The sequence below is a fragment of the Bufo bufo genome, chromosome 5, assembly GCF_905171765.1.
Source record: "Bufo bufo chromosome 5, aBufBuf1.1, whole genome shotgun sequence".
In the NCBI taxonomy this organism is placed as follows: Eukaryota; Metazoa; Chordata; class Amphibia; order Anura; family Bufonidae; genus Bufo; species Bufo bufo.
Genome location: NC_053393.1, coordinates 283,526,661 through 283,543,175, shown reverse-complemented (window position 1 = coordinate 283,543,175; position 16,515 = coordinate 283,526,661). Strand labels below are relative to the sequence as shown.

At 41.7% G+C, this 16,515-nt stretch overlaps 1 protein-coding gene across 1 annotated transcript in view; it reads right to left on the bottom strand.

Moving 5' to 3' along the window:
- RECK (reversion inducing cysteine rich protein with kazal motifs) overlaps positions 1-16,515 on the bottom strand; it is a 1,014,637-nt gene that overhangs the window by 547,496 nt on the left and 450,626 nt on the right. The window lies entirely within an intron of this gene.

Below are 16,515 nucleotides of genomic sequence, written 5' to 3'. Positions count from 1 at the left end.
TTTATTTGGGCCCTTTGGAAATAGAGAATCTTTTCCTACCCAGCATACTTTATACCAGTAATGCCATCAATTGGACTAAGCGTATATTTAGATGTTGTGTCCTGTTATGTTTTAATAATAGAAATATATTTTCTTGTCATATATACGATAAAAGGCAAAAAAAAATGGTGCATGTGATCGGATGTGAACATAACTTATGAGGAAGATAAGCGGCTGCATCCCATAAAGTACATTTTGTAATTCAACGTTTTCACTGCTAGATACTGTCTGGTGTATTTGTTCAAGTGCCATAATAATTGCTTTTTTTGCCTTCCATAATACAATAATTCTATACTAATGATATAATTATATAAAAGGAGGAAAAATAGCATTGGAAAGGAATTAATTTTAAACCATTGAAAAGTTCCTAAATGGACATAGGGAGAGACTGGTGTAATGGAAGACTGGCTTAGTTGCCCATAGCAACCAATCAGATTCCATCTTTCATTTTCCAAAGAGCTCTGTAAAATGAAAGGTGGAATATGATTAGTTGTCAGTTTTGATAAATTTCCCCCATAATGTCATAATAAGGGACACATCTCTCTAAGGTATGTCCACACCTTAGGCTATTAGTCCCAAAGTGAAATGGGATTTTCTTCTTCCTATTATTGTTTCTGTGCTTGGGTCCACCAGAGGATCCTTTGATACTCTGGTGGGATAATCCAACACCGTACAGTGGTGCTTGAAAGTTTATGAACCCTTCAGAGTTCTCTATATTTCTGAATAAATTTGACCTAAAACTAGATTTGATTTTCATGAAATCCTCAAAGTAGATGAAGATAACGAAATCAAACAAATGAGTCAAAAATATTAAACTTTAGAAAATGATCCAATATCATACACTATCTGTGAATGGTATAAGTATTTGAATGTTTAGGATTAGGAGATAATTTGAAGGTGAATCGGGTGTTTTCAGTCAATGGAATGATAAATAGGTGGGAGTGGGTGACTTGTTTTATTTAAGAACATTTTAAACATTTCTATAAAAGGTTTCCCCCCCCCCCCCCCCGAGACTTTTATACTGCAGTAGCACCACGACCTTCTAGAAGTTTTGCCTAGCTTATTTTATGTCACATTCATCAGTCACATGGCTCAGTTCGCCCCATGAAGGTAAATGAGGTTGAGCTGTGATACCATGCACTGCCACTGTACAATATAAAGCACTGTACTTGGTCAGCTGAGGGAAAGCAGCGGGGCTACTGCAAGCACTGGTGCCTTCTCAAACAGCTAATCAGCAGGGATCCCGGGTGTCAGACCCCCACCGATCAGGTACTGATGACATATTCAGAGGATAGGTCACCAGTATAAAAGTCTCAGAAAATCCTTAAAACATCTGTGGAAATACAGTAAAACAAATTAGAATACAAGAACCACCACAAAAAATATATAACCAGATGCCGAGTAACAATATCTTTATTAATTACATATCAAAGTAATAATATATTAAAATGCAGCCACAACAACAGCAAATACATATATGAAAAGGGGGTAACAGTGGTCAGGTGTTATCACATGGCATATACTGAGAGGGCTAACCAGGTACAATGTAGCATACAAATCTATGGTCCGACAAAGTGACTTCAACACAATATAAATATAAAGTGCATAATGCAAACACCATATACTAAAATATAAATCTAAGGACTAAAGATAATGTAGATATAAAGGATAATAGCACATAAGAAATGAATCATAAAGTGTAAGGAAAACCAAATATAACCCTATGTAGCATTCAGATACCCAGTGTGCCTCCACCCCAATGTACGTTTCACTTTTCAGCTGCCTCAGGGGATAACATGGTATTGGTTCCTGTGTTCATTTATACCTTGTTGATTGCTATTTTATTAAAAGCAGATGGGAGAATAGGACTATAATTGGCTGAGGGAAAAGTATCGGCATGCGTACCACTGTGAAATGCATGACAGTGCTTCCTCCCAGACATCCAAAGTGATATACATTATTTATTACTCAGAAAAATACATCAAAACAAGAAGGCCCCTTCAAGGAGCGATTATACCCATATAAAATAATGTAGGGAAAGAAAATATATCCATAAGGGCAAGTAATTGCACTGCTGAGCCGAGCTCGGCTGTGGAACGCATACCCAAATTTCCGGTATGCGCTACACAGCCGGGTCCCTGAAGTATCGTGAGACTTTGCTGACATCAGCAGAGCATCTGCAACCATAACAACAGTGCGGAGCCATATCAGACAGGATCAGGCGCCCGTACGCAGAATACACATGATCATATACTTAGCGATGCTTGTGGTAGTATATAGATTAAATGCATAATGTATAAAATAATAACATGGACAAATAATAAGTGAAATGATTGTGACACAAGTGAAAGCAGTCATAGTGAAAGTGATAAGTGAAGGAAAAAGTGCACATGCGAAGGGATAAGGGACATGCTGTGAAACTAAAAAAAGAAAAGTTATGAAATGATGTATAAAAAATATATATAAAATTATGTTATAGACCTATAAAGTGAATACATGATTGCAATATGTAAAAATTTGTGAATACTAAGCAAAACCTAATCTACTGTATATCAAAAGGCATGATTGTGAAATGTATGTAAAATACATGATTAGAGAAAAATAATAAACAATAAAAAATACCACAATCCTTAACATGTGTATACATGATAGTAACAAAAAATATGTGATCTTCACTGTATACAAAAAGGCTGATTTTTCCGCCCAAAAATAGGAGTCAGGAGAGGAGCCAAGCCAATACGGTCCAGAAAACTTGAGGTAAGTTGTAAAATACCCAGACATCGGATTGTCCATTCACCCTAAATAAATGCATAAAAACTATAATAAAAATGACAATAAAACCAATAACACTATGTGGAAAAAGACATGTATATATCTCTCTGTATGTAAGAACATGACTTGGTATCAAACTGCAGGCATGTGGTAATGGAATAGATATGTATAATATTTTATAATATTATCGCGAAGGACAAGAGAATATGCACAATTGGGAGAAAAAAGGAGAGGGAAAAGAGGGGTCCGACAGAAGGCCATATATCTACAAGAAAGGGGCATAACCTGAGGTGTAACAGTATTCAATTGGAAAATTCACCTGTTTTTTTTTGTTTGTTTTTTGTGCCAGGAGGCCTTTTCAATCCCCTCCCCTCTTACTTACAAGGACCCTGTCAAACCCATTTACTTTCAGTAGTGAACCATTGCATTCATGATGGACTTTGAAGTGGCGAGGAATCGTTTTCAATTTTGTCAGATCCTCTTCCTCTTTGGCCAATTCAATGCCTAGCACATGTTCTCTTGTTCGACTCTTTAGTTCACGTGAGGTTAGACCTACTTAAAAGAGGTTATATGGACATCTGGCCAGATATATGATCCCAATAGTATTGTAGGTAATTGCATGTGTGAGCTGATAATTCTTTCTGCCGGATGCATCTGTAAAAGTGTTTGTGCGTTCAATGTTGGGACACGCTACACAGATGCCACAGGGGCGGCAACCCCATATTGGTTCCTTTGATCCAAATGCTTTAGTTGGAGTCATACCTTCATAGTGGCTCAAAAACAGAGTGTTACGCAAGTTCCTTTCTCGCCTGTATGTTACCGCAGGGTGACCAGGTAAGTACAGCTTCAATGTGTCATCAGATAGTAAAATATACCAATATTTTCACAGGATGTTCATAACATCAGTGTGACCCGAGTTGTAAGAAGTAATGAACTTGATTTTATCCGCCTGCATTTTTTTGGAAGTTGTTGTTCTGTTCCGTAATAAAATCTCCTTTTTAGAGTTCATAGCCCACAGATGACTCCTCCTTATTATGATGTCATTATAGCCTCTCGTTTTGAATTGATGTTCCAGTTCACTCGCTCGTTTTTCAAAGGTGACGTTACTTGAACAGATTTTTCATAACCTCAGAAAATGACCTGTTGGGATACTTTAAATCAGCTTTCTGGGATGTGCAGACCTAGCATGGAGAAGGCTATTGGTTGCAGTAGGTTTTCGGTAAATATCAGTATGTATATAGCCTTTTTCGTCCATCTGTAATAAAACATCCAGAAAATCCATATTGTTAGTAAACACTTTGTACGTCAGTTTAATGCAGTGCTTCTCAATTATTTTCTGTCATGCCCCCCCTAGGAAGAAGAAAACATTTTGCGCCCCCCGCGCGACTGTAAATAGTATCATTTGTCTATAAAATAGACACTTATGGGGGGATCTGTGGATGACGGAAACTTATGGGGGGGATCTGTGGATGATGGACACTTATGGGGGGGATCTGTGGATGACGGACACTTATGGGGGGATCTGTGGATGACAGACACTTATGGGGGGATCTGTGGATGACGGACACTTATGGGGGGATCTGTGGATGACTGACACTTATGGGGGGATCTGTGGATGACGGACACTTATGGGGGGATCTGTGGATGACAGACACTTATGGGGGGATCTGTGGATGACGGACACTTATGGGGGGATCTGTGGATGACGGACACTTATGGGGGGGATCTGTGGCTGGCACTGTTATATATGTGCCATCCACAGACCCCCCACCCCATAACAGTGCCATCCACAGTGCCCCACCCAGCCCATAACAGTGCCATCCACAGACCCACACCCCTTAACTGTGCCATCCACAGATTCAGTGTGCCTGCCGCCGCCGTTTAAAGTTATTAAACATGCCCCCTCACTCCTAATAGTACCGTATATCCGAATTTCTTCTGTATAATGCCGGCAGGCGGGCCGGGCGGCTGGCGCGTCCCTCAGTGACGTCACTTGTCTGCGCCGCCTGCTTCATTCATAAAGCAGGCGGCGCAGGCACGTGACATCACTGAGGGACGCGCCGGACGCCCGGCCTGCCTGCCGGCATTATACAGAAGAAATTCGCACACCCCAAAGGCCGGCCCTGAACGAGCCCCCCTTTACGGAGCCTGGCGCCCCCCCCTGGGGGGCACGCCCCACTATTTGAGAAGCACTGGTTTAATGTATTTGTCATCGGAGTTTAAGGACTCTATAAATAGATGTAAATCCTCCCGTGAGTCTTGCCAGATCATCAAAATATCATCAATGTATCAGCTCTATAAATGCACTTTCTCCACATGTCTGATGGGTTCAGTTAAAAAGATCTCCCTTTCCCACAGCCCCAGGAACAGATTAGCATAGGCCGCCGCATTGGCTGCGCCCATGGCTGTCCCCTGGAGCTGTAGGTAATGGGAGCTCTTGCACATAAAGAGATTGTGGCGAAGTGTAAAATTTAATAACGAGAGAATGAAGTCAATAATCACCGTCAATGTCAGATGAATTCAAGAAATTAGTAACCTACTTTATCCCGTCCTCATGACGAATTGACTTGTAGAGAGATTCGACGTCACAGGTAACCAGTAACATGTCCTTGTCCAGTTGTAAGCCATCAACTCTTCTCAAAAGGTCACCAGTATCTTTAAGGTATGAAGAATGATTTTCAGCTAGGGGTCTAAGAACATAATCAATCAGTTTACAAATCGGTTCACTCAAGTTGTTGTTACCTGAGACTATGGGTAATCCTGGAAGATTTTTTATAATTTTTATGAATTTTCGGCAACATATAGAGTATAGACACGGTCGGGTTTTCTTTCCATAGGCATTTCTGTTCCTTCAGGAAAATCACTCTTTCATCAGTTGCTTTTTGTTAAATTTTCAATAAGTCCTCCTGGTAGCCTGTTAATAGATTGTATGTTAGTTTTTTGTAACAGGTTGCATCACGTAATTGGCGAAAGGCTTCTCTCTCATATAAAGTTGTAGGCCAAATCACCACATTGCCTCCTTTATCGGAGGGTTTAATCACCACCCCTTGTATTTGACTAAGCTTTTTTACAGCCATCCGCTGTTGTTTGGTAATATTGCTCCTCGATGTTTTGCCCATTACCTTCCCAAGTAGATCGATGTTGGGATATAGTGTTGTAGGAGGAAAATTTTGTGACTTAGGTACCAAAGATTTGGGTATCCTACTCACAGTATCCATTTGTTCTTGTTAATCCAAAATATCACATAAAACATTAACAGCGGCCTTTTCTTCTGCTGTTTGTGTAGCCCAGCTAGGGTCTTCTTTATGATAAAATTTCCTAAATTCCTCGCAAACATGCTCACATCCTTGACTGCTGTAAATAGATCTAATTTATTGTAAGGCACAAAATTGAGCCCGTAACTCAACTCAGGTCTTCCGTTCCTTGATCTGCTTTTCCCAGACCTTATGACTCCTCAATCTTATTGTTAAAATTCTCCATCTCTTGTGCATTGAGTTGTTGATTCAGCTGTGTCTCCACAACTTTACATGAGAGAGAAGCCTTTCGCCAATTACGTGATGCAACCTGTTACAAAAAACTAACATACAATCCATTAACAGGCTACCAGGAGGACTTATTGAAAATTTTACAAAAATCATCTGATGAAAGAGTGATTTCCCTGAAGGAACAGAAATGCCTATGGAAAGAAAACCCAGCTGTGTCTACATTCTTTATGTTGCTGAAAATTCATAAAAATGATAAAAATCTTCCAGGACGACCCATAGTCTCAGGTAACAACAACTCGAGTGAACCGATGTGTAAACTGATTATGTTCTTAGACCCCTAGTGGAAAATCTTCCTTCATACCTTAAAGATACTGGCGACCTTTTGAGAAGAGTTGATGGAAAAGGACATGTTATTGGTTACCTGTGACATTGAATCTCTCTACAAGTCAATTCGTCATGAGGACGGGATAAAGTAGGTTACCCATTTCTTGAATTTATTTGATATTGACGGTGATTATTGTGACTTCATTCTCTCGTTATTAAATTTTGCACTTCGCCACAATCTCTTTATGTGTAAGAGCTCCCATTACCTACAGCTCCAGGGGACAGCCATGGGAGCGGCCTGTGCGCTGATCTGTTCCTGGGGCTGTGGGTAAGGAAGATCTTTTTAACTGAACCCATCAGACATGTGGAGAAAGTGCACTTATGGAGCCGATACAATGATGATATTTTGATGATCTGACAAAAACATTAAACTGACGTACAAAGTGGGCACTAATAATATGGATTTTCTGGATGTTTTATTACAGATGGACAAAAAAGGCTATATACATACTGATATTTACCGAAAACCTACTGCAACCAATAGCCTTCTCCATGCTAGGTCTGCACATCCCAGAAAGCTGATTTAAAGTATCCCAACAGGTCATTTTCTGAGGTTATGAAAAATCTGTTCAAGTAACGTCACCTTTGAAAAACGAGCGAGTGAACTGGAACATCAATTCAAAACGAGAGGCTATAATGACACCATAATAAGGAGGAGTCGTCTGTGGGCTATGAACTCTAAAAAGGAGATTTTATTACGGAACAGAACAACAACTTCCAAAAAAATGCAGGCGGATAAAATCAAGTTCATTACTTCTTACAACTCGGGTCACACTGATGTTATGAACATCCTGTGAAAATATTGGTGTATTTTACTATCTGATGACACATTGAAGTTGTACTTACCTGGTCACCCTGCGGTAACATACAGGCATGACACTCTGTTTCTGATCCACTATGAAGGTATGACTCCAACTAAAGCATTTGGATCGAAGGAACCAATATGGGGTTGCCGCCCCTGTGGCATCTGTGTAGCATGTCCCAACATTGAACGCACAAACACTTTTACAGATGCACCCGGCAGAAAGAATTATCAGCTCACACATGCAATTACCTGCAATACTATTGGGGTCATATATCTGGCCAGATGTCCATGTAACCTCTTTCATCTCTTTAGTTCACGAGAGGTTAGACTTACAGGTCTAACCTCACGTGAACTAAAGAGACGAACAAGAGAACATGTCCTAGGCATTTAATCGGCCAAAGAGGAAGAGGATCTGATAAATTGAAGATGATTCCTCGCCACTTCAAAGTCCATCATGGATGCAATGGTTTACTATTGAAAGTAAAAGGGATTGACAGGGTTCTTGTAAGTAAGAGGGGAGCGGATTGGAAATGCCTCCTGGCACAAAAAGAAACCAGGTGGATTTTCCAATTGAATACTGTTACACCTCATGGTTTAAACGGAAATCTTAGTTATGCCCCTTTCTTGTAGATATATGGCTTGTCCTTTTTTCTCAAATTTCGGGCATTCTCTTGACCTTTGCAATAATAATATTATAAAATATTATAAATATCTATTCCATTGACACATACCTGTAGTTTGATACCAAGTCATGTTCTTACATCCAGATAGATATATACATTTATTTTTCCACATAGTGTTATTGGTTTTATCATTTTTTTTATTGTTTTCATGCATTTATTTAGGGTGAATGGACAATCCGATGTCTGGGTATTTTACAACTTACCTCAAGTTTTCTGGATCGTATTGGCTTGGCTCCTCTACTGACTCCTATTTTTGGGCGGAATAATGCAGCCTTTTTGTATACAGTGAAGATCACATATTTTTTGTTACTATCATGTTTACACATGTTAATGATTGTGGTATTTTTTTATTATTTCTAATTTTTTATTAATCATATATTTTACATATATTTCACAATCATGCCTTTTGATATAGATTAGGTTTTGCTTAGTAATCACTAATTTTTACATATTTCAATCATGTATTCACTATATAGGTCTATAACATAATTTTATATATATTTTTTAAACATGATTTCATAATTTTTCTTTTTTTAGTTTCACAGCATGTTGCACTTATCCCTTCACTTATCACTTTCACTGTCACCGCTTGCACTTGTGTCACAATCATTTCACTTATTATTCGTTCATGTTATTATTTTATACATTATGCATTTAATCTATATACTACCACAAGGATTGCTAAGTATAGGGTTCATGTGTATTCTGCGTACAGGTGCCTGATCCTGTCTGATATGGCTCTGCACTGTTGCTATGGTTGCAGATGCTATTCACTGCTCATGTCCACGAGGTCTCACAATACTTCGGGGACCCAGCTGTGGATCGCATACCGGAAGTTCAGGTATGAGTTCCACAGTCGAGCGCGGCTCGGCACTGCAATTACTTGCCCTTATGGATTTATTTTCTTTCCCTACATTATTTTATATGGGTATAATCAGGGTGGAGGCACACTGGTCGGTATCTGAATGCTACATAGGGTTATATTTGGTTTTCCTTACACTTTATAATTAATTTCTAATGTGCTTTTATCCTTTATACCTACATTATCTATAGTCCTTAGATTTATATTTTGGCATACGGTGTTTGCACTATGCACTTTATATTTATATTGTGTTGAAGTCACTTTGTCGGACCATAGATTTGTATGCTACATTGTAACTGGTTATCCCTCTCAGTATATGCCATGTGATAACACCTGACCACTGTTACCCCCTTTTCATATATGTATTTGCCGATGTTGTGGCTGCTTTTAATACATTATTACTTTGATATTGAATTAATAAAGATATTGTTACTCAGTATCTGGTTATATATTTTTTTGTGGTGGTTTTTGTATTCCAATTTGGTGTAACTGCTAGTGTTTGGCCCCACATCACTGCACCAACGGTTATTGATTGGTGGTTTAACTTTATTTTGGGAGGGGGGGGGACATCTGTGGAAATGTATCATGACATGAACAAAGGACATTTTGAAGCCCCTCAGAAGAGTCTGCAGTCAGACAGATTATGAACAAATGGAGGAAATTTAAGACCATTTGTACCCTCTTCAGCAGTGGTCGACCAACAAGGATCACACCAAGAGCAAGAGGTCACACCAGACACTGAAAGCAAAGGTTTTCATATGTTTGCTACTCACATACAGGTGATATTGGATTATTTTCCTCAATAAATAAATGTCTAATATTTTTGACTTCTTTGTTTGGTCATCTTTATCTACTTTTCAGACTTTTGAAAATTTATGTAGTTTTAGGTCAAATTTATGCATAAATATGGACAATTCTAAAGGGTTCAGAAACTTTCAAGCCCCACTGTATATTAACTTTCTTTATAGAGAAATGCCTAAAATAAAAATCAATTCTGACATTTTTTCTTTTACATTTTACTTCTTATACCTATTATGTTCTATAAAGGTTATTATGGCTTAAGGGATACCAGTATGGGTTTTGTGATGGAAGTGGTCTATGGTAAACTGTAGCATTAAGGCCGGACAGGTTCTGTTTTTTCTGTCTTTCATATGATGTTGCTAAAGAATGCTAACCTTGAGATAAGATGTGGCACAAGCTTTTTAACTACTAAGATGCTGTTAGTATGGTCAGGAAGTATTGCCTTATATGAATAACTAATCAAATTACTTTTTATCAATTTCCACCCCCTTGGCGGTGTACATTCTTTGTCTTCGTTACCTATAAAACTATATGTTTTGATAGTAAAGTTGTAAATTTGCTCGGGAACGCAGCGAGTCTGTGTCCTGTGTGTTTAATTCTCCCGAACTCGTATATTCTTTTATCTAATCAGGAACTGTGCTGGGAAAAGAATAGTGCCAATTGCACTCACAGTTTATTCTAATTTATTGGGCAGCATTTTAATTATCATAGTTACATAGTTGAGAAAAAGACATGACCATCAAGTTCAACTTTTCTCAGCTGAATTATACAAGTATGCTTAAATAAAGAATCAGCCCAATTTGTGCTGTTCCCAGGTACTGAAGAGCAGCATATCCTATGCTGGCCCTGCAGTCTGTGATGGTAAAAAAAAGTGGGATGGTTGAGCAGGAGCTGTGGGCAGCACATTGACAGAAAGGAAGTATTACACAAAGCATCACATGATTTCTCTCAAGCTGCTGTCTGCTCCCCTTTAAGGTAAAAAATATTCTCTCGGCGTCCTTAATAACTTTCCCTCCCACCTTCCACAGTGCCCCTGTGAATACCTGAGTTAACCAGTTTGTAACAGGTGTGGGGACTCACTCTGGTAGTTAGGACTAGTGGATGCAGTATAGAGGCAAAGTACACAGTTCTTGAATCAAACAGCTGTGTTTTTTCACACAATGATGTATCACAAAATGCAGGTGGCTTGGTGTTTGTTCACACACAAGGAAAGTCCATAAACAATAAAAGTCACCTTTTCTCCTGGGTGTTAATTCACACCCTGTTAGCAGTTCAGCCTCAAGTCCATAAGCGGCTTGTTTGCCTTTAGAGGGGTCTGAGTCCTCCAACCCGGCTCAAACCTCAAATCTCAGCACAGCCCTCTGTTCACAGCACACAGACTCCTGAGCTCCACTGTCAGAGGGAGGTAAATCCACCACACCTGGCAGTGCTGGCTAGTTTTTATGCCTGGCAAAACCCGGCCTGGAATATGGGGAGTAGTCACCCACCCAACACTTTGACTACTCCCAGTAAGAGCCGTCCCGGATCAGCTATGACAGCCATGCTAAATCTCACGGTGTCAATTAACAATAGCTGCTGCTGACACAAAATAACGGCTCTTACTTCACCGAGGCCAGGAACCTCAGTGACACATACCTTCCATCCACGATGATTCCAGGTACCTTCTTACATACCCCCCCTTTGTTCAACCCTGAGGGGGTGAACACCTTCCATACAGTATACCCAGGACAGGGCATCCGCATTTCCCTGCAACCGGCCTGCCGTGTGTTCTACAGAGAACTTAAAGTTCTGTAAGGACAGGAACCACCTGGCGACTCGGGCATTTCTCTCTTTGGCCTGGATCATCCACTTGAGAGGGGAGTGGTCAGTCACCAGGCGGACCTTTCTCCCCAACAAATAGCAGTGGAGAGACTCAAGTGCCCACTTGATAGCCAGGCACTCTCTCTCAACTATACTATACCTGGTTTTGGCTGGGGTGAGCTTGCAGCTTAAAAAGACAACAGGATGCTCCTCCCCATTGACTTCCTGAGAGAGTACAGCACTGAGGCCTACTTTGGAGGCATCTATTTGTAACACGAACTCCCTATTAGAGTCGGGCATCACCAAAAAAGGTGACCCGCACAGGGCCGACTTCAAAGTGGAAAAAGCCTCTTCCACCCGCTCATCCAAGAAAACCATCACTGATTTTCGTCCCTTCAAGAGCTCTGTCAAGGGCGCGGCTATAGTGGCAAAGTGGGGAACAAATCTCATGTAATAGCCTATCATCCCCAGGAACACCTTTACTTGTTTAGTGGTGACAGGTCAGGGCCAATTTCTTATCGACTCTATTTTGTTTACCTGGGGTTTAAGCACTCTGCGCCCAATGACATACCCCAGGTATTTTGTCTCCTCTAACCCTATCGCACATTTTTTTGGGTTAGCGGTTAGTCCTGCTTTTCGAAGAGAGTCTACTACAGCCTGCACTTTGGGCAGGTGATTTTCCCAGTCGGTACTGTGGATGATAATATCGTCCAGGTAAGCCGAAGCGTACCTACAATGTGGTCGCAGCACAGTGTCAATTAGCCTTTGGAAAGTGGCTGTGGTGCCATGCAGACCAAAGGGTAACACCTTATACTGGTACAGGCCGTTTTCTCTTTGGCAGCCTCCATTAAGGCTACCTACCAGTATCTTTTGGTGAGGTCCAAAACAGAAAAATACCGGGCTTGTCCTAACCTCTCAATCAGCTCGTCTACCCGGGGCATGGGATACGCATCAAACTTAGATACCTTGTTTAATTTTCAAAAATCATTACAAAACCACAACGTCCCGTCCAGTTTAAGTATCAGTACTATAGGGCTGGCCCACTCACTTCTAGACTCCTCGATGATGTCTAGTTGCAGCATTAGTTGTACTTCCTCAGAGATGGCCTGTCGCCGAGCCTCGGGTACCCGGTATGGCTTCAACCAGATTTTGGCCTGAGGCTCAGTGACAATGTCATGCAGGATTATGTAAATGCATCCAGCGAGGTCTGAGAACACATCCGTGTTCCTGCTGACAAACTCCCTGGCCTCCTGAGTCTGTTTAGAGGCTGTCAGCAATCTTCACTGTGGCAACTGCTTCCCTTACATCAGACTTCTCCAATTTGCCCATAAATCATCCATTGCCAGTAAATATCAGGAGGCCAGTTACAAATTGCTGTCGAGATGGTACTATGTCCCAACCCATCTCCAGAGAATGTTCCTGTCGGCATCTCCTCTATGCTGGCGATGCGACTCCCACCAAGGTTCGCTTCTACATATTTTCTGGCAATGTGACAAAATCAAACCTTTCTGGGAATCTGTTCATGAGACCCTGGCTTCCATTTTCCCCTTTTCAATTCCTAACAAATCAGAGTTTTTTTTACTTTTTTCTTTCGGATTTACCGTTGATCCTATTTCGACGATCCTGTTTGCGTCACCTGGTTATAGCGGCTAGATCTTGTATCCCTGCGAAGTGGAAGTCTGTCTCTCCTCCCTCCATGGGAATGTGGATTCAGAAGGTTGAAGAGATTCGGAGAATGGAGGAACTCACAGCCTCTTTGAAAGGTGGTAACAGAGCTTTTGTTGCTATGTGGTCCCCCTGGTTCACTTTTCAAGACTCCTCGGAGTATCGGAACTTACTGGCTTGAGAGTGTCGTCTGGACATTCCTGTACACTTCACTTATCCCCCCTGCTTCCTTAATCCTTTGTCCCCTAATTCCCCTTTTGTATCTTTGTCCTGTGCTCCCTCCGTTCCTGTTGTTTGTTGAATTTTTTAATTTCATGCTGAGGCCACGTCATCTTTGGCCCTTTGAGTTTTGTTTGGTTCTTGTCAGATGAATCAAGGTGATCTATTGTCACCACAGGCTGAATATCATACACAGACTTATGTGTTGTAATTGTTTGTGTTTTGTTGGATTATGCTCCATGATGTCAGTCGGCATGGTTACGACTATTATTTTCTAATGTATGTGATTCAACATGCAATAATTTTGTTACTTTTGCAAAATAGAAATAAAGAATAAAAAAATAAAAATAAAAATTTGACCACGGGCTATCGTCAGTACTGGTCTCCCTAACCTTCCAGGCTTTGAGTAAATTCACATGGTACACCTGCTCCGGCTTCCGCCGCACTGGCTGGTGTACGTTGTAGTTTACTTCTCCAACCTTTTCGAGTACCTTGTAGGGTCCCTGCCACCTAGCCAGTAACTTACTGTTCACTGTCGGTACCAGAACCAAAACCTGATCTCCCGGGTTAAAGATCCGGACCTGAGCCTGCCGATTATACACCCGACTTTGAGCTCGCTGAGCTGACTCCATATGTTCCTTTAACAACACGGTTTCCATATGTTCCTGCATCTGGGTGACGTATTCAACAACACTTTTATATGATGTGGGTTGTTGCTCCCACGCCTCTTTGGCTATGTCCAACAGACCATGTGGATGTCTGCCATATAGTAGTTCAAAGGGCGAGAACTAGTGATGATCCAGCATGCTTGGCCGAACACCTGTTTGGTTCGAGCATCTCGATGTTCAGCACATGGTGGTACTCAGCAGAGTACTGCATGTTCTCAAGCGCCATGCTCGAGTCTCCTCTATACACGTTTCTTGGCTGCTACACAGTCAATAAACGTGCAGGTAAGTACTGCCCTTACTGTAATGCCAGTAATTACAGTGATTGGCTGGCCGGAACGCGTCAACGGGTGCTATATAGCACCCGATGATGCATGTTCAGCTCATTTGTAGTCAGGGAGAGCTGAGCATAGGATAGGACAGAGTGTAGGGAGTGTAATTGAATATTTTTTTGGTACCAAAACGTTTCAGAGACCCAAAAGTCCTTGTAAGGACTATTGTGTGTGACAGCAGCAATATATGTTTGTAGCGCAACCTGAGCTAAATTGCTCAGTTATAGGGATTGCTATGCATAGGAAGGGACAGACAGTGTAGGGAGTGTAATAGGAAGATTTTTATACCAAAAAAACTTTTCAGAGACCCGAAAGACCTTTTAAGGAGTATTGTGTGTAACAGCAGCAATATATATTTTTAGTGCATCCTGTGCAAAATACCATGTAACAGGACGCTGTGGACAGTTAAATTATTAGTGCACTTTTCCGTAGAAGGTGTCCGCTTTGGACAGTTAAATTATCCGCACCACATCTCCTGTTTAAAGTGTGCACATCCCTAAAATATCAGTGACATCCAATGTACCTTTTTCCATAGACACTGCAAACAGTGACATTACCTGTGGTACCTGTCCTGTATAATGTTTCATAATAACAAATACCTTTGTGAACTTTTTTGCGCATACACTTCCAAATCCTATGCTACTGTAAGTGTGACATACTTTCAAGCATATATCAAATTTAAAATGAAGAAGGCGAGCAGTAAAGGACGGGGAAGTGGCCGTGGCCCTGGGCACAGAGAAACTGTGCCTGCTGCCAGAGCACAAGAAAATGAATCATCCACGATACCTAGCTTCATGTCTCAGTTTTTGCAGGGTGGCGCAGGACACCACTCTTGAAGTCAGACCAGGTGGTCGGTTGGATTGCAGACCAAGTCCAGTCTCAGTAGTCAGGAGTCTGGTCAACACAATCCTCACCCTGATCCTCCTTCCTCCCACCATGTACAGTCTGGCCAAACAAGTGAGCCCACACTCGGATATTCCGAGAACCTCTTTTCCTCGCCATTACTTGATTTGGCCTCTCGCCAAGCACGCTTGAAGAGGGACATGAGATCTTGTGCAATGATTCCCAACCTCTTGAGCAGCCATAGACACAAGAACATGATGGTGGGGAACGGCAATTAGTGTTTAATGAGGTGGATGATGATTAGACACAGTTGCCAATGAGTCAACCGCAATTACTGTCTAAAGATGTTGATGAAGAGGATGAGACACAGTTGTCAATCACTGAGGTTGTGGTTAGGTAAACAAATCAGGAGGATGAACAGAGTGAGGAAGTGTAAGAGGAGGTGGTGAACGATGAAGTCACTGACCCAACCTGGGAAGGTGGAAAGACAAGCGAGGACAGCAGTACAGAGGGGGAGGCATCTGCAGCTCCACAACAGGCTGGAAGAGGCAGTGGGTTGGCAAAAGGGAGAAGGTGGGCCACACCAAACAGGCCCGCAACTGTTCCACGGAGCACCCCCTTGTGGAAATCTCCCTTGCCAAGGAGTAGATGTTCCGTTGTATGACGCTTTTTTGAGGAAAGTGCGGATGAAAAAATAATAGCAGTGCAACCTGTGCCATACGAAAATGAGCCGGGGCATGAACACTAGCAACCTCACCACCACTAGCATGATCCGCCACATGGAATCCAAGCACGGTAATAAGTGGGACGAACGCCTGGGTCCACAATCTGTGTCTGCGGGTCACACCACTGCCTCCTTTTCCCCTATGTTACATGCTGGCCAATCCCCTGGATGCCTCCCGCCCTGCACCTGGACCTTCGCAAGCACCATCAGCAACCACATCCACTTCCATGTCCCAGTGCAGCAACCAAATGTCCTTACCCCAGGCCTTTGAACGCAAGCAAAAATACCCAGCCACCCACCCACAGGCCATAGCACTAAATGCGCAGCTTTCCAAATTACTGGCCCTGAAAATGCTGCCATTTAGGCTTGTGGACACTGAGGCCTTCCGCATCCTGATTTCGGTGACTGTCCCGCGTTACGCAGTCCCCAGCCGCCA